This window comes from Pogoniulus pusillus, chromosome 38 (assembly GCF_015220805.1).
Source record: "Pogoniulus pusillus isolate bPogPus1 chromosome 38, bPogPus1.pri, whole genome shotgun sequence".
NCBI lineage: Eukaryota > Metazoa > Chordata > Aves > Piciformes > Lybiidae > Pogoniulus > Pogoniulus pusillus.
Window position 1 is genome coordinate 7,105,927 of NC_087301.1, and position 22,808 is coordinate 7,128,734.

Consider the following 22,808-nt stretch of genomic DNA (forward strand, 5'->3'; position numbering starts at 1 on the left):
TGTGCTAGTGCAAAGCTCTTGATAGGTACCCCAAAGCTGTGAGGTGTGTGCAAAGGAGCAGCTGTTGGAACTTTTCAGGTCTAGTAGCTGTGCCAGGAGGTTCCTTCCAGCAAGTATGGGCTGGGGAGGGCAACGTGGATGACGCTTGGGCCGTAGGTGTTTCTTGCTAGTACAAACCCCATTCCCTGACCACACGGCTCAGTTGGAATCTGTGTATGGATAGTGTGTAAAGAGGTGCTGTGGATCTTGCCCGCTCTCTGCTGGGAACGGGCCCCTCTTGTGCCAGCAGCTGAGTGCTTCCATGTGGGGAGACACCTACGGGATCCCTGTGCCCAGCCACAGTGATGACATTTAGGATTGCAGCGTGCAGTGCCTGGCCAGCCTGGCAGTTTTCTGCTGCTCAGCTTCCCGGTTTAGGAGCTATTTGCACTTTGCACAAAGTGACAGAAGGGCCAGGCTGGGTGAAGCTGGGGTACACACAGAGCCATGAGTCCCTCCCTGCAGGGACAGCTTCAGAGTAGAACCTCCAGTGGCTGTGATTTCAGGGCTCTATGCCCAGAGTTGCAAGATCTTTGTGCTCACACCGAGCCTCACACCTGCGGGAGCTGCTGCAGGGCTGGGAGCTCAGTGGTCGTTGAGTTTGGTGCTTCTGTTTAACAGCTCTGGAAGTGTGGACCAGAAGTCACCCCCAGCTTTGTATGGGGAATGGAATGGTGTTATTGTTGCGTCTAAATTGGCATCGCCGCCCAAACCTCTTGGTGTTGGGTGCGCTTTGGTGAGTGTGGTGCTGGTCTCTGACACGGCAACAGCTCTGTGGTAGGACAGCAGCACTGGCACAGTGCTGGAGCTGCTTGCAGCCTCCCTGGGCTGCACACCATGTCAGATTTTTAATGACTCAACAGGTTGATTAGTCCTGATGCACATAACCCGACCGGGGATGGTGCCTGTGTCAGTGTGTCTGGGGAGCTGGTGCTGCTGATGTGCAGGCAGTGCAGGATATGCCACGGGTGCTGGGGCAGCAGCCCTACACGTTCAGCCTGCAACCGTGTCCAGTGTGGGGGACTGCCAGCTCCACGCAGGTCTGTGAGTGATGGGAGCATCACCTTCCTGTCTGGCCAGTGGCTTGGATCCTGCCAGGAGCAGCCAGCACCTTTCAGAGGGGTCTCCAGCTCAGTGAGGGTGCTCAGCTGCTCTGCTTTGTTCCCCACTGGGCAGGCAACAGAGCTGGGGTTCGTGTCGCTTGGCGTGCCCAAAGCCGCCGCGGTTTGCGGTGATGCAGACCAAACGTCACCGGGGAGAGCTGCAGTGGAGGCTCAGGGAGAATTTTAACGTGTTTCTCCACGGTCTCCAGCATCTCCCCTTCCCTCTGTGAGCCCCAGGGCAGTGGCTGATGTGGCTGCAGGACAGGGCCATGCTGGGGTTGCCTGTGGCTCTGCAGGGTGGGTGGTGAGGCCAGATCCTTCCCTGAGTGCTCTGGAGATGGAGGAGTGTGGTCCAGCCTGCCCAAGCTGGGCTCCTTCTCACGAGCGTGGCTGCAGCTGTAGCTGATTTCTCAGTCATTGTTGAGCCCTGTCGGAGGCTGGGTGGGAGCCAGGCTCTTGTGGGCTCGTGGGTCCTGCCAGAGTGTGGAGCTGAGCACTGGCCCCTGCGTGCAAAGCCTTGAAGGCAGTGGCTTTGGCTTCACGTGCCTGTTGGTGCTTTCAGACAGATCACCTGGTGCTGGCAAACTTTGCAGGGCAAGCCAAATCCTTTGAGCCATTTTTAAACCTGCGAGACCATCCATGCTGAAAGGTGTTGGGCAACAGTCAGAGGAAGTTACCTGCCCCACATCCCTAAAAATCTAACCCAAAGTGCTTTGTGTGCAGACTCAGTCTCATGTGGCCTTTTTATAGTGTTTGCTTTCTAGTACCTTGTGAGAATGACCCTTTAGGGGGGGTGGGATCTCGGTGTGTTAGCAGAGCTGTTGAGCAGCATCTTCTCTAGGCTGGGCTCTGTAACTTGGCTGGAGCAGTTCCGGTGCTGGTTGCAGCTGCACTGTGCTGGCTACAGCCACCTTGTCACTCCAGTGCCTCATGGAGAGCTGGCCTGAGGAGCCCAGCACCCCACACGGAGATCCCAGCACCCACTCCCTGAGCTGCACAGGATGTGCTGTGGGCACCTGGTGCTGCTCATCGGCCAGCAGCTCTCACGGACCTCCTGCTGCTGTGTGCCCACCACTGTGGTTTTGCTTTCCAACCCTGGGTGGAAAGGTACCCAGAGCAGAATCGCTTCCAGCTGCAGTGAGCTGGGGGCTGAGGAATGGCACCTCCAGCACAGGCAGTGCCAAGGGATGCTTGACTGCCTGGCACAGTGTTTGGTTGCCCAGCATGGTGACTTTCATGTGCAGAACCCCAGCAGGTGACACGCAGAACCCAAAGCTGTCCAGAGCTGTGTCTGCAGGGAGCTGGATGAGGCAGTGCCTGTTTACACTGCAGCAGGAGCCTGTGCATATGGTGGGATGTTTGTTTACACACACACACACGCCTATAGAAGCATAAATATCTGTGAGTGTGCTTACAGCTTCAGAGCCTTCCGAGCCTCCTTCCTTTCTTCCTTAGCAGAGGAGGCACATGCAGAATAAAGCAGAGCAGGGCCGGGCTGGCTTATGCCTGGGTTTTGGGATTCGATGGGGGTTTGCTTACTCTGGGTGATGGAGAGTGCCAGCAGGATGGTTGGCCATGCTGGCCCTGTGAGGGAGCATGACTCCTGGCCACCTTCGTGGCAGTGCTGCCTGTCCCTTGGCACAGCACAGGGGAGCCGGCAGCAGCGAGCTCTGCCCTTTTGGTGTCCGCAAGTCTTGGCGCTGGCTCTGGTCAGAGGGTTTGGGTCCTCGAACCCGTCAGCTGCTCAGTGCCCTTTCTCATGTTTTCCTTCTTCCCCACGCTCGTGATTTTGACTAATTGAGTGTGTATTGAGTCAGTGACTCTTTAATTTTTTTTATAAAAGATTTCCTTCTGGGTTCAGCAAAGTTCAAACTTAATCTAATGTTAGCATCGATCGCTGCTTCTAATTGCAGACAAAAAGCTATAGTTCAGCAGCCCTTTTTGGGCTCGTTTGTGTGAGGAGCAACCTCCTGAGCTGCACCATGAGTGCTGCACTGAGCCCAGAGTAATTTCTCATCGAGAAATTAAATGCCTTAAAACTTTGTAAAAGATGTGGTTTCTTTTTTGGGATGTTGATAGCAACAGGGCAGATCACAGGCAGGGATGCGATTCCATAAAGTTGATTCCCGGCACAGCTGAGCACCCAAAGCCTCTGATGCCACCCAGGAACATGCCCACCATAGCGATGCCATATGCTGTGTCTGTGCAAGGTGGAGATGGTGAGGTGGAAAATGAAAGTGCTTTGGGCTGATGGAGTTGTGAGGCCCGGGGAGGCTGGCAGTGCTCCCTTAGGAGTGGTCTGGACTGGAAGGTGCCTGTCCTTGCTGGGAATCCACCTTGAGGAACGTTTCAGGTCCAGTTTCCTGGTCTGAACTTGGTGTTTTGAAGTTTCATGGTTGACCTGTCACCTGAAAGATGTCTGCTCCCCAGATGGGTTGTGGGCAGGACTGAGGAGCCTTGCACTTCCACTATGGCTTCTGTCTGGCCACAACCCCCCCACTTTTGCCCTCCTTTCCCTTTGCTGAAGCATAGAGGAGCAGCAGATCTACCTGACTGCTTACAAGCCTGCAGGATCAGGAACTACTGCTCCTGCCTCTCCAAAATGATCCTTCTTGTGGACACTACAGTATCCCGTGGGGTCCTGGTCCCACAGTCCTTGTGACAAGCAGCCTGTTGGGTCAATGTTTGTATGGAGCCGTAACGCTGATGCTGTAACAAGTCCTGCACAGCCCTGCAGGAGGATAGTCCAGGCTCTGGGTCTTTCTCAGGCAGCCTCACCTCCATCCGTCTCCACCCGGCTTAGCCAAGCACAGCACAACCGACGCCATCAGGCACATTGGCACCGCTCGGCGCATCACGGCACGAGCAGTCGCGGTGCAATAACCATGATGCATCCCTAGTGCTCAGTGAGGTCCTCTTAGTGCTGATTTTGGTACCCTGGCACAGTGGCCAGGTTTTATTTTATGGCTGGGTTTTATTTTAATTTAAGCACTGGGCAGTTTGTGTTCCTCTGCAGCCAAAACTTTACAAAAAGGAAGAAAAACAGAAAGCAAGTGGGGGAGGGAAAACCAAGCTGCAGCCCCCCAAACCCTGCCCGTGATTACTTCCAGAGTCCAAGGACGCCTCGGCAGCTCCAGTTTCTTGCTGATGGGCCTTATTAGTGGCACCTGGCATCATAAGGGGCTAATGGGAACCAGCGTCGGCGGCCGCGCGGGGTGAGGAAGCCCTGATTAGCTTTATGGGCAGGGGGACATGCCCCGCGCAGGAAATGAATGTTGCCGCTGAGGGCCGCGGCGCTGACCCCGAGCGTGTAACCTGTGAGTGCCAGCCGAGACCCCGCGCAGGATGCTTGGGATTTCGGGGGTTCTCTGGTTCTTGTCACGGGCAGAGGGGGATAGGCTGAGCTGTGCTGCAGCCTTGAACTTTTGATTTATTCAGTGGGGGACTTAACCATTTCCATACCCAGCTCCTGGCACGGAGCAGGCCACATTATTCCCACGTTATTCCCTCGTTACTCTGCATTGCTTTAGCTGTCTGGGTGATGCTTTTTAAAGCCAAGCTCTGGGATTTCCACCAGAAAACATCAATTTTGAATGTCTTTTCATTTTATTTCTTTCCCCTTTGCCCAGTAGTAACTCCTGTGCCTTCTCCACTGATGGGCTGTCCAGCACTGCCCACACCATGCAGCTCACCGCTGGCAGAGTAGCTTCCCAGGGTGATGGGGATGTTGCCCACTACCGAGGCTGCAGCCACCTTCTCCAGCCTTCCTCATGTCCTAGGGACCAGGATAGGTGGATCTGCACCAACCTATCTGCATCAACCACATGGCTGTGACCCTAGCACAACCCCCACCTTGATGGAGGACACTGGGATGGCCTTTTCCCACAGCATGCTTGTTTGACATCCCTTGCTCTTGCTCCTCCATGAGCTCTGTGGTGCCCTTGCAGCGCTCCTCATAACTTTTGGAGTGATGCTGGTTTAGGATGCATTCATTGGCCACCTGGAGAGCTGGTGCTGTGTCAGGGGTGATGGAAGTGGTGCAGAGCAGCCTAGGCAACTTGTGACAGAGCATCCCTGCAGCCTTCCCCGCTCTGATGCGATGATGGCTCTTTAGTTGCACCAGTGCATAAATCTGTTTGCTTTGGATGGAGTAAAGCAATCTGCATTTTCCTTTTTGCTTGCAATTAGCAAGATTTTTCTTTTGCTCCCCCCACCTCCCCTCCTTGACAGCTTCAAGAGAGGCTTTAAATGAGTAATTACTAAATATTTCCCGGCAGCCAAACACGGGGCCATGGCATCTCCTGTTGCAAAAGTGAAAAATATTTCTGTTTGCAGTTAATTTTAGTGGCAGGCAGATCATGTTAACTGGGTGTAATTGCTTCCAGAGATGGCAGAGGGTTTTGTGTGTTGGGATGAAGGGTCTGGTAAGTGCTCACTTCCTGTGTAAATTAGCCTGCTCCATTCATTCCTCCTCACCCCAGCAGTCCTGGCTTGTGTCATGCTGCCTGCAAGGGGTTTTTCTCCCCCCCCAGCCCGGTGCTGGGCAGCTCCGCGCGTTCTGGAGGGTTCGTCCTTGGCCAGGATCACTCCCTCCCTTGCCGTCACTGGTGGGTGATGTTGGGATGTCCCAGCATCTGCAGCTGATGAGTGATGGGTGCCCAGTGCGTGCAAGTGCTAGCCAAATGTCACTGTGATGGTAGCACACTCACATCCCTTGAGTCTCCTTGGGCTTCCTGGAAGTTGGCTCTGTCTGCAGCCCTGGCAGAAACTCCCATCACAACAAGGCCATGGGACAGGGACTGGCTGAAAGAAGGAGGGTGTCACACAGGGTCGTCTGGGTGGAACACTGTAACAGGAGCAGCAGAGGAAGGTTTGTGCATCCTCTGAGTCCATGCAAGCAGGGTGGGCAGATTCACGTGTCATTAACCACTGCTGATTGCGAGCTTACAGCTTTCCAGGCAGTTGCGACAGCTACTCATGTTCCCAGGCTTGAGCCTGCTTGCAAAGGGCTGCTGTGGGCTGCTCAGGAGCGTTGCAGGTGTGTCTCAGTCCTTACCTAGGCTGTATCATGCCCGAAGTACTGTGTCGGTTTGAGTGCCCGTTTGCCCTCACAGTGCTTGGGTAGCTGCCGCAGCTGATGTGGGGGCAGCAGCAGAGACCCCTGCAGCTGGCTCACACGGTTGTGCGGATGAAGGTGGATTCCTCGTTTTGACCCTGCCATCCGCGGGGGTGGCCACTTCGCAGCCGCAGAGCAGAGGGCATCGCTGTCGAGTTGGGGTTGCAGGCGAGGCTCCACGTGCTGGCCGGAGGCCAGAGCCGCTGGTATCGTTTTCCCTGTAGTGTTCTTAACTGATTTTAAGTAGATTATGGCTGGATGCGCGCCCCGCTGGGCCGCTTTAGTTTTCCATCGGCCTTCGTCGCCTCGGTGCAGTTTCACTGGCACGCTGCTTAGCAGGCGAGCCGGCACGGCGCGGCCGAGGAGGTGCTTCTGCAGGCAGGAGCGCTGCGAGGCGCAGCGAGCGCCGGCCCAGCCGCACGCCATAAATCGGCGTTAAACGCCCTGCTTTGTTAGCGCTGTCAGCGCGGGAGATGGGCTCCTTATCTGCGTGTATCGGCCGGGCTGATAACCCCGAGCTCTGCTTAGTGCTGTACGAGGAGCGGAGCCGCTGCCTCGCTGTGCGCCGCAGCAGAGTGCCTCGGGAGGGCCGCTGGATGCTGACATGAGGGTGAACAGAGGGTGCTGGCACGGGTGGTGCCACAGCACACACCTTACCTGCTGCAGAGGGGACCTGTGCACCCACTATTAAAAAGGCACCTCCATGTGCCTGCAAACAGCCGTCACGGGAGGGAAGGAAGAGGCTGCTGTTCACCCTAGTGACCTACAAAGACGGCAGACATCGACGGAGCGGAAAAACAAAGAGAAACTGAACACCCACAGCCGCGAACGCCAACCCCTTTCCACCGCCGGGGACGCCGCAGGGTCAGACACAGCCCCAATACCCAGCCTTTCGTCGGGTACCTGGGAAGTGGGCACTGCCATTTGGAGTGCTGGACTGTGATGTCCATGTGGAATAACTGTGCCACAATGCCATGGCCCAGTCAGTTTTCTTGTTGAAAGACACCAGAACACCTGCATGGCTCCTGCTATTGTGCCCTTTGGCTGTCAGAGCCGACTCCTGGCACAGCAGGTCTCTTCTCCTGCATGCAAAGCTTGGGTTCTGCCAGGGCTGAAAATGGGTTTCCCCTGAGTGAGGACTTGTATTGACTGCAAAGTACTTCCTTGGGCTTTCCCTAAAGGCGCAGCCCAGCTCCTGCACCTGTATCCATGTGAGAACATTGCTGTTGCCCGTTGCTTAATGCTGATTGTGCACCCAGGTGGCAGTGACACCCACGTGCTGTTTCCAGCTCCGTCGACACCACTGAAAGTGCTTTTATCCCCTGGCCAGCAAGTGTGGGGACAGTGCCGGGCACCCTGTGCTTTGCCCTTTGTCACCTTTCCCCTTCTTCTCTCTGTGCATTATTTATAGTAAATGATATTAGAAAGGAGTACTGAGGAGGAAGTGTGATTCACCCTCCTGCAGCCCGCGCCAGCATCGCTGGAGGCAGAGTGCTCACTGCGTGGCGTTGGTTGCGGTACTTAGGGACAGGTTGTACTCATTTTGCCATGCAGAGACTAAACCTGTGCAGGGTTCTTCAGAGGGATTCACTTTAACTGCAGCATGGCAAAAAAAGTCCAAGCCAAACCTAGCTAGTGTTCTTGGAAGAGAGCACGTGTGGCAGCACCAGGCTCCCCCGGTGCCTCACGGGTTGCCAGGTTTTACTGCCTGTCTTTGGCTGTCCCATTGGCTTTGTGCCATGGCTTGGGACTGGGGATGGCCATGAGCTGGGGCATCCTCATTGCGCAGGGTCTGGAACGAGATGCTCAATTTCACGCAGGACAGGGCTACTTGCTGTGGAGGAAGCAGCAAGGGGATGGGCAGAGGCTGCTCAGTGCAGGCAGAGGCAGTGAGCCGCTCCCAGAGCGTGTGAACTGGGGCTGGCGGCATGGCGCGCGCTGGTGACGGGCGTCTTATCACGGCTGGGCACGGGCTGCGGTTGCTGCCTGCTGTGCAGTGCACACAAACTGCCTTGGCGTGGGAGAGATAAGGCATAGATATTGTGCAACACCCGTGCCTCACCAGCCCCTTGCCAGCCTCCCTCTGCCCACGCCAACATGGCACTGGCGCACTGTCCCACATGCACCCAACCAGAGGGCATGGGTGATGGCAGCATGTGTATCACCAGCACCAGGGCAGGTCCCCCCAGCCAGCAGCACATGGCGAGCCTGGTGCATGGTGCTGAGGGGTGGTCAGAGCATAGTTTTAGCTTGTGCACTGGGCCCCTTTCTGTGAAACGCCCAGAACCAACTCCTCTGCACCCCCCGCTGCTCTGCTGCTCTTACCAGGAACAGGAGGATTTCCTCTGCTCTCTCTTCCTTCCCCTCTCTTCAGAGAAGCGATCCCCAGCGCCAAGTGCCGGTGCTTCTGCGAACCAGAGCGATAGCTGGAGGTGTGTGCTAGCATGCCAGGACTTTCTGGGCCACTCTGCCCATGTTGCCCTCACCTTTCAGGGACCAAAGTGGGGACATGCCAGCAGATTCCCAGGATCACCAGGACCTGGGGTTGGTGGATGAAAGCTTTCTCCATGGCCAAAAAGTAGAAGGAGTTGTTGATTTTGCATTCCGGGTCCCCATGTGCTGTTGCTGTCAGGGGGAGGAGGGATGAGAAAGGCCATTCTGGCCTTGCTCATCTTCCCCCAGCCTTGCCATTCGTTGTCACCCTGAGTGTAGGGCAACATTTTGTTGGAGGCTTTTGGGGAGGATTTGGAGCTTTGTGTTTCTGGGGCCTGTAGAGAAGATGTCATACGGGACAGGGGCTGTGGGTGCTGGGTGCTGTGGTGGGAACTGGGCCACCAGCAGCTCTCAGCCCACAGGGCGCTGAGTCAGCAGTATCTGGGTGGGAGGAGAGCAGCACTAGGGATACTCCCAGCCCTGCCTGCAGGATGCCCCCAGCCCTGCTCATACGACCCAGCTCCCCAGGATCTCGGCATGCAGAGGCCATCACTCATATTGATTTCTGGTGGCTCTGACCCCTTGGCTGCAAGCAGCTCTTCCCTTAGCATCTGCCCAAGTGTAACTGAGAGCAGCCCAGAAATGTTCATCACCCTTCCCCCATTAATTAGGGCTGTCCGATGCATTATTTAGCAGGGTGGGAGCTGCTGCAGGCAGGTGCCGAGTCCAGACAGCACATGGGTGGAAGGAGTGGGGGGCTCTGGCAAGTCATGTGCCATTGACATGGGCATTGCTCTGCATGAGCCTGGGTGATGCCAGCCAGTGCTGCTATGAAATGCTGAGGCAGCTGCTAGGCAGAGCCAGGAGTAGAGCTCACATTGGACCTCACCACTGGGACAGGGACTCATCCAGCTGTGGCCGTCTAGAAGGAGATGGGAAGAAGATTGCAAAAGAAGGTGGTGGGAGATGAGGTCAGGGAGCCCCACAGAGAGCAGAGGTGGGCATCTTCCAAGGCTGCTGCTTGGGATATTTTCTTTCTCTTGATCCCACAACGTGTGGCAGGGTGCACTTTGCCAGCCAAGTGCCAATGGCTCAACGTTGGCAGCATGGGCAGCTGTGCCACATCCTCCTCCTTGGGCTGGAGGTGGGGAGCAGCTCCCTGGTTAGTCCCTTTGTTGCTAAGTGCAGGAGCAGCCCTCTGCAGTGAGCTTCCCACTTGAGATGCCTGTGTGAGGAGAGGGCAGTCAAACACCCCCTGCCCATGGGAATCAATGCACCAGAGCCTGTCTGGTCCTGCAGTAGGCATCGTGGGCTGAGGCTGGGAGGCAAACATTGCTTTCTTTCCTCTCCTCCCCCCAAACTTCATCTGCCCAGGCGCCTGGTGCCACCCGCACATAGAGTCGCTGGGGCTGATAAGGATCGCTGACCTCGCGTGAGCGGTGGGGACACTCTTCCTGCCAGCGCTGAAAGTGAGCCATGCTGCCCTGTGTTTGCTTCGTGGGGCTGGAGCTCCCCAGGGCTGCGTGTGCCTGGCTGCCAGTCCTCAGCACCATGGTTTCTCGCGTGCCACGAGTGGGCTTTGCATCCTCGGCGCTCTCCTGGTTGCATGGTTTCAGTCCCTGGTGCCAAATGTACTCCAGGGCACAGATTCTGGCTGTGCAGCTTAAGGATTTTCCACCATGCCCAAAAGATGGCAGGGGTGTGTGGGAGACAGATTCTGCTCCAGAGTTGTGCCATGCAGGGTGCCACAAGGCACCCTGCGGAGAGACCCTGTGTGTGCTGTGTTCTGTCCTCTTTCGTGCCCACTGTTTGGGTCCTTCCTTGCTGTTTCTGGTGTGCAGCAAATGCAGCCTTGCAGGGCTCCTTTGTGCACGAGGGCTGAGGCGGGAGCTGTGCTTTGCACGTAAGGAAGCAGGGAGCGAGAGGAGTGACAGCAGTGACACCACGAGGGCCCGGGCAGCGGCCAGCACACAAAGGGCAGCCGGACACCGTGAGGCCTCCCCCAGCCCAGCTGGGTTCTGGGTTAGCCACAGCCCCTAGCCTGGCCCCAGTGTCACCACCCTGGCTGTGGTGTCTCTGGTCTGTGCCGTGTCTTGCATCCCCTCTGTGGTGCCCAGCTCTCCCCATGGTGCTAAGCCTTCGTCCCACCATGATGCTATGAACCCCACCAGTGCCCCAGCCCTGGTAGGGCTCAGCAGGGACCACTCCACAGGTGGACCACTCCAGCAGACCATGGTCAGGCTGTGAGGGCACTGGGTTTGCTCTGCTGGGGCATTGTGCCAGGCTGCAGCCACGATGGCTATGTGTCTTCAGACACTTTCCTTCCTCTCCTCCACCTCGTTTCTGCTCAAGGCCTTGCCTGTGTCAGACATGGGATTTTTGCCTTCCTTGCTCAGGTCAGCTTCGCTCTGCAGCCCCCCGGGTCCCCCACGCAGGGGTTTGTGCTGTTAGTGGGCAATGAGCTGGTTCCTTTCCCACAGTACAGACCTGAGCTTTTACTTCCCGGCCAGAAGGGAACGTGTCGCTGCTGGTGGGGGAGCTCTCCCGAGGCACTGCCGGCAGGACTTGCCATTCTTCCCCACAAAACTCTGTATTTCCACACCTGGTATTACCAGGACCTGCACTGCTGAATCATGGAAGCAGGACACCAGGAGCTGTTTGCAGCAGCGCTGGTAAAAGGCTATTTTTAAAGCTGCTGGCACAGGCTGGGTGCTTTTTCCCTTCATGCTGTGGTGTGGTGTGGAATCTGTGGTGCAGGAAGTCTCTCGATTCCCAGTGCCAGCCTCGGGTTGGGCTTGGGTGCTCAGCCAGTGTCTCCTGGACCGTGACCCTGCTGCCTCGTGTGCCCCCGGGCCACCCAGTTGTCCTCCGGATGCCATCTCTGTCACCTGTTATTCCAGGGGTCGGTGCTGAGGCAGCTTTTCTGCTCCAGTCCATGGTGCTTATGTTTTCAATTACCTCTGATCACCTCTCGTGTGGCATCTGCCCCAAGACAGGCCAGACATGAGTTAGCTGAATAATGGCATCGCCCTTGGAGGAGCGGCAGCAATGGATGCTAATGCCAACCCTCTGCCGGGTGGGAAAAGGCACCTCTCCTCTCTTCCCAGAGGGAATGAATCGGAAGCTTTGGTTCTCCTGGTTCTTCAACCCAACCAACAGCTCCTCTCTTGCCCCTCAAGATACTGCAGTGGTGGCTGCTGCTGCTGCTGCTCGGGGATGCAGCGGCTTTGCTGCTGGGCTCTGTAGAGCCTGCTCTGATGCTCATCAGCCAAGACCCCTCTTGAATTGCCAGATCCCTTTGATTCCTCCTACATCGTCTTCTGCCACATCCTGGCTCCGCGTCCCGGGGTCACATTTTATTATTTTATAGGTGCCATAATGTTGGGACCGTGTCATGGGCAGTGGTCAGCACAGTCCCCCACCCACCCTCCTCCTGCTCCTCAAGATGCTTCTTGGCAGTAAACAGGCAGCTGCTGGGTAGCTGGAGCACACGGAGGGCTTTTGGTCCCTCATCTCATTTCCGAGCCAGAACTGCCCGTGTTGAGGTGTGTCTGTAGGAAAATACATAGTACTTGGGCTGCGGAGTAACTTTCCCACGCTCAGTGTACGTTGCTGATCGCATTCCCCTGTGTGTACAAACTCAGAGCTTTTTGTTAGTAAATAATGTCAGGAAACAGGGTGGAAAGCAACGAGACTGTGTGCATCCCAGCCCGGGTGGCTCTGCAGCAAACCAGGTACGGACCTGGCTGCCTTGATGTCCAGCACAGCAGGACAGGACCACCCAAAGCACCCAACCATTTTTCTTGCGGGAGCAGATCTGAAATCTATGGGACTTCTCAGTATCCCATAGCCCTTTAAAGGGCTGGCGGAGCTTGCACATGATGGCTTTACCTCGGCTTCCCCCTCGGGCGGTAATTAGTGTCCTTTACACAGAATTGCCTTAGAATTGGATTTGAAGAAGATAAGAATCAAATTACCAGTATTTATCTTGTAAATTCCAAAAGATCTACTGAGAGGCACTGTATAAAAAGGGGGTTAAAAATTTGTGCTCTGGCAACCTAAAGCTGCCCCAGGTCCCAGGATTCCCTCCAGGATGGCATCTGCAGAATGCCCTGACACATGGGATGTGGCTGAAGGACGGCTCCTTCCCTACCAAAACTCCGCTCCTGGGCTAGGCAGGTGGCTGCTTGGTGCAATCCCACAATGCCAGCCCAGCTTTTCATCTGCTGGTGGATGGTGGCTGGGTTGTCAGTGAGGACAGAGGTGGCACAGCTGGCAGTGAGTCGGGTGCTGCAGCTCCTTGAGGGGACAAATCTCAGGCTGCGCACATACAGAGCAGATTGACCTTGCTCCCCGGGGCTGCTCTCAGGTAGGCTGGGGGAGAAAAGTCCCCCCTAATGCAGCATCTCCCCCAGTTATCCTCTCTGCTCTGCTGGGCAGCTCTCGCTTGACAGGGTGAGTGGAGCACCAGAAATGGATGGAGGTAATTTTGGTGGGCTCTGTTTTGACAGAAATTAAGCATCTGAATTTAAATGAAGGAGATGGAGAGCCTGGGCAGCTGAGACGATATTTTCATAGCGTAAACAGTTGCAGAAGAAGATTAATAGCATCTGTGTAAACACTCCATGGCAGTGGCGAGGGGTTGGGGGGTTTAATAGTTGGAAAATACCGAGAAGGGCTGGAGGGAAGGGAGGCCAAGCCTCCCCTCCTGCTCAACCCCTGCACGCCGTCAGCCTGTCTGTCCATCCCACGGTAAGTACTCAGCCGCCCTCGGCCCGCGCTGCCTCCTGGCAGTAAATTACATATTAAAGCAGGCTGGTAACTGAGCGCCGGTTGCTGCGCGATAAGCTCGGGGAAATCGATATGTTTGCCATGTGCCTGCTTGTTTATGACACCTGCCTGCAGAGCACTTGAGCAATGCTCCTCCGTGTGCCCGCGCTTCGCAGCCCTGCTGCTGCCTCCCGCAGCCGCGGGCTCGCAGGATGGGGGGCAGCAGCACCCTGGGAGGTTTTGGTCCTGGAGCATGGTGCTGCCCGGCAACATCCTGTCCCAGGGGTAAAATCACACAAGTGGTGATAGTCATGAAGAGCAGGATGAGAGATGAGGTCATGTCTTCATCCATCTTTGGGGGTTCTCCTGACCCTGCTGAGGGCTTCTGCTCCTCTTCCATTGTCACCTTCCCTGGAGTGGGTACAGAAATGGAGTCCATGAATGTAAATGCTCATTTTGTGCATCAGGGAAGGGTTGGCATCTTTGGAGCACTGTGCTATGCAAAGCAGCAATGTTGGGACCATGTGCACAGGTGGTCACCAGCACGATGCCAAGGGCCCATCAGCTGCATCCTGGTGCGCAGGGGATGTCTCAGCCCCTCTGCAGCAGCAGCTTCCAGCCTGGAGGCAGCTAACCCCAGTTCATCTTTTGTGGACTGGGGCTAGCCCTGAGCTGAGAAAGCTCTTTCCCATGATTCCAGAGCCCAGATGCTCCAAAGCTTTGGGTGCTTTGCCTGTGCTGAGGGTTGATACCTGCCCACATGTCCCCTGTGCAGCTTTGGGACAGGATCACACAGTTCTGTCTTCAGTATCAGCCTGGCAAGCTGCAGTGATTGACCTTTTGACCTAGATATGAAGTTGGGAGGCAAAAAACACAGCCTGCAAGATTTTTGTCAAACTGTTGACCTCCTGCAGGATTAGCAGGGAGATAGCAGTGACTATAGCTGCAGCCCAGTGGGCAGGTCGATAGTGAACTTTACCTCCTGCCTAAAACTGAAGGTCAGTGCTTTACTGCCCACAGATAACTCCTGTGGCTTTTCACACCACTGAGCAGCCCTGCACAAAGCAAATCCGTGATCCAGGTGCACTCTTTGGGAGGCAGAAAAGGATCCAAGGAATGGCTCAGCGTGGGATTTCCTGGGAGTGGGTCCTGTCAGTGAACCTCAGCACAGTGCCAGTGGCTGCATCTGCACCCCTTGAGATGCTCAGGCCATGAGGAGTGAATTTGGGGGGAGCGACGTGCTCTCAGATGCCCCTTCCTCACCACATAGCTTTTGCTTGCTTTCACTTTCCTGTATAAAAGATTGTCCAGTTAATTAACTGGAGAATGCAATTTCAAACCCACTAATGTTTTACACATGACAGCTCTTCAAATAAGAGCAGCATCCCAGTGTTGCACCATTCTGCCTTAGCCGCTGTGCTCCCCTCTCAGGGGCGGTTTGCAGAGACAGGACCCCCTCAGCAGCCCCCAGTTGTCAAAAAGGGCTCTTAAAGGTTTAGGGAATTTGATCCTGGGGTCACCTTATTTCATGGGCAGCTATTGCATCATGTCCTCATCTTTCCCTGGTTGTGTCACCTGTTAATCTCCAGCCAGCAGCAGCATCTTCTTTCTCTGTGGTGTCACTCACTATGCAGGAACAGCACAGTGGGTGCCCGTTACCATGTGGGTACAAACTGGGCTCTGCTCTGGCTGCTTGTGGGCCCCACACTGCTCAGCAAGCAGAGCTGGGGGGCCGTGACTTACTTCTCTGCAGCACCACAGGCAGTTTTCACTTCCAAGCGGCACATCCAAAACCTGCCTACCTTTGCTGGTGCGACACTCACAGTGCACAGCCAGCCCTGATAGCCCCAGAGCCAACTCTTTGGGACATCTCTTGCTGTCACTGGGAACTTTGCAGCTGGCTTGGGGGAAAGCCCCCATTTTCCTGAACCACTCCTGCTTCTCCCCCAGATGGAAGCAGAGAAACCTGGTGGGAACTTTGAGGCAAGTGGCTGGGTTTGTTGTTAAAAACCTGCACGCGCACCACCCCCCTTTTTCTCTTCCCCCTTTTTTTTTTGTAGCTTAGAAACCTCTCTTTGTGGCAGAAGGCTGGGAGGGTTTGAATACCAGATCCGGGCGTAGGAGGCTGACTGAGACCATACGGCTTTATCATTCATTAATTCCTGCGCTCATTCATCCCCCTATTTAAACTGCTCTGTAAAGACGGGAGCTACAGATGGTCTTTTGGTGCCCGCTTTAGCCTGCAGACCTCAGCCCTGACAAAGGGGTACAGAGGGAGCAGCAGAGTGTACAAAATATTTCCAACCATTAGAAATTGAGGTCTCATTCACTGCCTGCTCCTGTTTTGAAAGCGAATTTATGCAGGAGCATCGTAGCCACCAGCGGGGCATTGCCAAGGGCCAGGCTTGGCTGGGGAGCGAGCGGCAGCCACGGTTCTGCCGCCATCAGCGGCCTTTGCGAAGCAGAGGAGCAGCACCAGCGTGGCTGTGGCTGCCTCCTTCCCTTTGTGCTGTGCCTTCTCCAGCCCTTGTCTGGGGGAGGGAAATGGGGATTGGGTTTTTGGTGTTAGGTCACTGTTAGCTCCTATGACGGCACCCCTAACACCACATCCAACAGCTGGCACTGGGCTTGGACAGGACGCTCAGATCCTGGCCCTTCACTTGCACAGTTGCCACTGCGTTCCCACCATGCTTAGGATGCAGTGCTGTGCCAAGCTGGGCACAAGCGGTGCTCGGGGCAACGCCTGCAGCTCTTCTCTCTGCACGTGTCTTGGGTGATTCTGGTATCACAGCAGCAGGACAACAGGAGGCCACCTCCATCCTCACTGTTCCCCAGCGCTGGGTGGTTCAGGGATGGCTGACCTGGCTCCTGCCCTTGCTGTGGCAAGAGACACAGTTCCCTGGGATGGGATACAGCCGGGAGACCTGGCTAACATCAACGCCCTTCTCCCACCCAGCAAAGAGGGCTTTGACTGGCACCTCCTGCCTGCTCTCCACACCACTTCAAAGGCTTTGATGCCTCTTAGACCCCAGGAAGCATCTCCCATGCTTGCGTCACTGGGGATTTGGGGACTGTGATTGCACCCCTTGTCAAAGGAGGGATTGCAGCTATTGGGGATCTGCTTTGGTGAATTTGAGATGTTTCCTCGATAAAAAACCCTCTTTGGCTGCTGCTGAGGGGTGTTGAGACCCATCCCCAGCTCGAACGCACCGGCTGCACCCAACCCTCTCCGCCCCAAGTCAGAACCAAAAGTTTTCTGGTGCAAGAACCGAACCCTGCGATCTCGATTTTGCACATGCTGTGCTTAAATATTAACAGCAATTGAGCAAATTGCCTTTTAACTGCTTTTATTTGCTTTCATTAACAGTATAATTTAAAAGCTCCCGAATTTGCATGGAACCTGTTGTGCACATTGGGGAGGAGGGGGAGGCGGCTCATAAATTAATGCGTCGTGAGCGAGGCTCCCGGGAGAGGTCCCGGGGCGCCAGGACGGCTCGGCAACACCCGGCTCCCGGGTTCGGGACGCGGCGTTCTTTTGGCGGGGCGCGGGGAGCAGAGCGTTGCCGTCAGGGCTGGCGGCCCCGGCCCGGCCCTGCTCACAGCTTGGCTCACCCAGGAGGTATTTATTTATTTTTCTGCAAAACATGTTGCAGGCTGAGCCGATCGCGGGGAGCTGCAGGCAGTGCTTTGCCGCGCCTGAGCTGGTGCAGAAGGAGGTAAAATAGGGGAGAGGCGCCAGCTTCATGCCTACATGCCCTAGGCTGGTGCGGGACCCGGCGGTGCCCGCAGCCTGCCCGCAGCCAGCCACATCTGCCCGCGTTGTTCTTCCAGGAGAGGACAAGTTTCCAGCGTGACTCCTCTCGCTCCCCACCCCCCCCCACCCCCCCCCCCCCCCCCCGACGCAGATGTTTGTGCGGTTTTGGGAGCGAAGCCAACTTGGACACTGCGGAGGCAACGCAGGCAGCCCCACGTGCTGCATGGTGCTGACAGCTCCCCTGAGATTCAGGCAGCAGGAGCATCTCTGATGCCACTCACTCCCATCTTCCTTCCCCTAAATATGTTTTCCATAGGAAGGTTTTGCTGTTGGACAGACAGCAATGGCCTTGAGCCAAGCCCTGGCTGTCTGAGCTTCCTTCCCAGCCTGACACATGGGCACTGCCCACTCCAGCCATGCTCTGTCCCCACCATGCCACTTGCACCTCCCTTGTTTGCAGTCAGACCTGTCCCCAAAGGGCCAATAATGAGCATTCTGTGTCTGTACCTTGGGCACATGGGTGGAAACTCAGGCAAGTTGCACAAACAGCCAGGGCGAAAGTGCTCCTTGTTCTCTGTGACGCTGTCCCCACGTTCTGGGTGATTCTGGGCTTGGCCATCATCAGAGCATCCCAAAAGGGCACTTGGAATTTTCACACAGAGTGAAGGGGTGGGGATGAACACCCAGTTCTGCCTGGCACTTCTGGATCTGGAGTGTGCTCCTCAAACATGTGTTTGCAGAGGAACAGCTGGTACCTTGGTGCTTTGAGGTGCCACTTGTCTGGTAACCCCCATGAATGCAAAACAGAAGTCAGATACAGCAGTGCTGTCAGTGACTGACAGCAGTGCCTCTACCCCCTGCCTAGTACAGGACCCTCTGCTGGAGCCCTGCAGTGATGCTCCCCATCTGCACACTGCTTATTGATACTGATACCAGACAAGGCCTGAGCTGTGCCAAGGTTCGGTGTGCCTGACTTGGTGTTCCTGAGTCACTCCTCTCAGTGCCACCTCCTTGCCCTGAGCACTTTGGGCTCTTACCAAAGCCCGGCACAGTTCAGATGCATTAATTTACTGGCTTGACAAGGTGCATAATGTTCATCTCCTCGCTTGTAATTGGGAAATAATTAGTTCTTTGTCAGCCCTGGGAACTCCTGAGGAGGCAGCATGAACCCAGGCGAAGGTGGTGATGCTGGTGGAGGGCAGCTGGAGACCATCCTGTGGCTGGGAGAAGTTTTGCTAGAGAATCAGCATCAGACCAGCCTGTCTGAGGGCATCTCTCTGCCAAGGAAGGGCTGCCTAACAGCCCAGCATCACAGTTTCATTAATCAAAGACACTTCTACTGCCCCTTTACAGCAACACAACTGCTGTGGCTGTCCCTGGCTGACAGCTCCCTAATTCATCTTCCTGGGGAAGGAGGCAAACGTGCTGCCATGCTCCACTCATGCTGCTGAAGCTGCTGCTGGGGCTCGGCACCATGGACACATGTGTGAGCAGCTCAGCCCCGGTGCCAGGCAGGGTTTTCCCTGGGGGCAGGCATTACCCCTGGGCTCTCCTCCTCCACAACACTCCAGAAGAAACATGAGGTCTGCTCGCTTATGGGAGGAGGTTTGGGCAGGGATTGTGGGAAGAAGAAGGCTGTGTTATGGTACACACAGATGGGGACTTACGTCCCCTGACTTTGAGTAGCTGCCGCCATGGTTCTGGCACATTGCTCATTTCAGGCATAGTGGGCAAGGATATCACTTTGGGAGCTCTCTAGGGATCAGCGAGCCAGAGGCAGATGGCTCACAGGGAAGCAAAGGCAAGAGCTCTAGGCAGGTGCTGGTTTGGAGAGGAAGTCCTGGGGCTCTTCCCATTCCCAACCGAGGGAGGATCTCTGCCGATGACCAAAATCTGGCACAGCAGCTGGCCGTGCACACACCAGTCGTGTCCCAGGAGCATGCATCCTGGAAGAGCTCAGCAGGAGGCCAGGTGGTGACCCACGGTGTCAGGGCGGCAGATTGGAGCTGAGCATCCTTAATTCTAGCCACAAACCCTCGGTATTTGGAGTTGCTAATAATCAGAAAGTGTTTTCATCAAAGCTCTTTATTCGTCTGTGCGCTGACATCTGGAGAGGGGAGATAGATATTTTCCTTAAGTCTGTATTTCCAAGCCGTGAGCTCTTCCCTGGCTGTTAATTAATCCTTTGTAGTTTAGCGACTGATGAAATCATGACTCTATGAAATTTTAATCCTTGCGCTGTGTAGGCACAGCCGACATTATCAGAGGACCCCAGGTGTGTGCTCCAAATTAGTTTGTTGAATCTCTTGCATATTTGATTACCTTATAAAACTCCTCAGAATCTGTGCTGTGTTTGCCTGCAATTCCTGCCCCTCCTTGGCTGTGCTTCCCAGCTGGGTTGGAACAGGGGCTAGAGAACAGTGGTGCACTGGGGTGAGGGGCAGCAGCAGCAGCATCTCCCTAACGGGGCAAGGAGGTGGAAGGACACAGCTGCCTGATGGGACAGAGCAGCTGGGCTTCTGCTGTGGATTTATTATGTCTGGCATGAGGCACCCAAAGGAGCTGACAGGGATGGGAGATGGGTCTGAAAATCTGTGCCCTCTTCTAGGAGGACAAAATGAGGTTGGGAGAAGAGGATGCTGTGCAAACTCACTGGGAAAATAGAGCTGAGCATGAGTAAAGTCATCAGAGAGAGATGTGGGGATGTCATCTGTCCGGCTGCACTGTGCAAGCTGTTGCAGCTCCCTGAGGGTGAGCTCAGTATGCAGGAACTGGCTTCTGTGCCCGTCCTTGCAGTAGCCCAGTGGATACCAGCCCATTTCTGATGTGTGTCCAGCCTCCTCCCTGGGGCTGGGGCACTGAAGAGAATGGAAATTAAAAGATCCCCCTGCACTAAGATTCTCCCCCTAAGTCCTTTGCTCCAGCATCCTCTTAGCACCTCCAGTCTCCTCACTTTTGGCTCCTTGAGGACTTCTGCCATATCCTCAGGGCTGCAGGAGCTGCAGGCTCCTTCTTCTACAGTGAGCATCGAGGTGATGCTGCTTGGACCATCTGGGGCCTTTCCTGGCACCTTTCTGGAAGGCATCCAATGTGCGGTACCCAGCACTTTGCCCATCCCTTTTAGTCTGGAGGGGGGAGCAGCCACAGCCCCTGCTTTGCTGTTGGTGGCCCACACTGGTGCTGCAGGGCACATGCAGTGCCGAGGAGCCCAGGTGCAGCCTATATTTGTACTCTTGCAACGCCTGAACCGCTGATTATTGCTATCAAAACATCTGCATCTTGCACTGCCGCCGCGCAGCTGGACCAGGCGCGAAGGTCGCTGTGATCACCCCCTCAAATTTGGCATCGTTTTCCAGAACAAGCCCCACACTCGTGCTGCCACCACTGGCATCACGTCACGTCAGTTCAGCCTCACAGGGGCAGTGGGTGTGATGCCAAGTGCGTCCCTGTGGGCAGCACCAGCTGGGCAGCCAATGTTGTGCGCGTCGTGTCCATACGTCAGCATCAGCAGCTGCCCGAGGAGTGGGGATGGTGGTTCTGGCCCGCGGAATTAACGCTGTTATTCTGAGCAGGGCTGCGTGCCTGCCGTGCCTTAACCCCTCCATGCCCAGAGTCTGGCAGTGTGGAACTTTTTGTGTTGGTCTCACCGGTCGGTGGTGCTATGGCAGAGATCCTGAGCCAGCAGTAGATCCTATCACCCAGCATCATCACTTGGTGGACCTTCACTGTGGATAATGTCATGCCATGGTTGCATTCCTTATGGTTTGAGAAGCCAAGGTGGGCACCAAAGTGGGCACATCCACCTGATTGTAGATATGGCACAACATCTCTGCCTGTGTAGTTCAACTGTTACAGACAGGAGGTGATTCTTGCTGCCAGCTGCACTGTCTTGGGTACATGCAACAGCTTCCCATCCATGCTCATCCCATCCAGCACAAGCTCATGGACCTCTGTATTGGGGTCCTCACAAAGGGAGCATTGTGGGGGCAAAGCTCCATCCTGGAGGATACTTTTCAGGTCTTGTTCACTGACCTGAAACCAGGGCACTGGAACACATTTAAAATAATAGTAATAACAATAGTAGTAATAGTAGTAATAATTCTGGTGCCACCCTATTTGCATGGCCCTGGCAATGTGCTGCTCCAGGGGCTGCTGGTGGCAGCTTCTGCCCAGGACAGTGCATTTGGAGAGTGGTGGCTGGCACTGCTGTGCAGGCAGGCCCTGTGGAGGGGTCTGAGTCGTGCTTTAGATGTTTTCTGCTTGTTTCTGTGTAAGGTGAGGTGAAACAGGAAGGATTCTTGCTTCAGTCTCTGCACAGGGAAGGCTTCGGCATGCTGGTGAAATGACGTCACAGCACAGCATCTGCTTTAAGCTCATAAATTAGCTCATGGCAAATATAAATATTGTAGGGGCAGGGAGTTTCAGTGCTCTCCAGTGACAGCCATCCCCTCCCTCCCCCTTCCTTTTCCTTTTCAAGCTACAGAAATAGTCAAATCTTCACTCCCAGCTCCTGGAAGCTTTATTTATTTTTTTGCAGCAGCGGTGATTTGAGGGCAGGTTGTTGGTTTAGGGCTTTTTTCCTCATTTATTAAAGCAAGAGGAAGGTCTCAGCTCCCTCCCCCCTTCCCCATGCCCTTAATAGCTCTCTCTGCTATTTTAATCCTCTGGGCTGGAAGATGAAGGCAGAGCTGGCCCAGCACCGTGGCACAGGCAGCTCCACTACTGAGCATTGTAAATAACAAGTGGGGTGCAAGTCATCCCCTGCACGCTGCAGGTACAACTCACAGGCAGCCTGGCTTGTGCAGCAGCTGCTGCCCGCTGACCTTGGCACTCCATGAGATCCCTGCTGCAAAGGAGATGTGGCACTGCTGTTGCTACCTGGATCAAGTGGGTCAGGGGATGAATGGATTCTCCTGTTGATTGACCCAGGTGGAGATCAGGCAGCAAAGAGGGACTTGGGGAACAGTTCAGCCTGGTGGCAGTGAGGAGAAGCCACACTGGTCCCAGTCGGCCTGCACGGTGTTTGGTGCCATGCACCCTGCGTGCCATGGCCAGCAGCTGCCCCTTGGCTGGGCGCTGCAGCTCCAGCCCAGTATAGATAAGCCGGAAGGCCCCTGTAGAGCTGCGTTAGTGCTGCGGCACCGAGTCAGAACCGCTGGAGGTTTCTGCTCCCTGGCTCGCGCGTGGCAATGAATATTTTATAGGAAAGGAAATACTCAGTGGCTGAATCTTTTTATAGCGGCGCTGCTCCAGCGGCCGGGCGCCTGCCCCTTCGGCACTCAGCCCCCACACTGCTGTCCTCCAGTGCCCTGGGGAGAGAGTGGCCAGGGCAAAGCGCAGCAGGACGAGGCTTTCAACCTGTTGCATGGGCATCAGGAGTGCAACCACTGTGAAGTCCACAGGCGTGGATGTGCCTTCTGCATTCCAGTCAGTGCAAGACACTGAGTGTTGCACCAGTGCACATTTTGATCTTGCTGTTGACTGACTGGCACTCTGTGCTTTAGCTTATGTCATGCCAGCTACACAATTGCCCCCCTGTGCTTGATCACGCTGCCAGAATCCGGGTCAGGAGCGATAGGAGCAGTGATGTGCA

At 55.5% G+C, this 22,808-nt stretch overlaps 1 protein-coding gene across 1 annotated transcript in view; it reads left to right on the top strand.

Moving 5' to 3' along the window:
• ZBTB16 (zinc finger and BTB domain containing 16) overlaps nucleotides 1–22,808 on the top strand; it is a 58,762-nt gene that overhangs the window by 1,867 nt on the left and 34,087 nt on the right. The window lies entirely within an intron of this gene.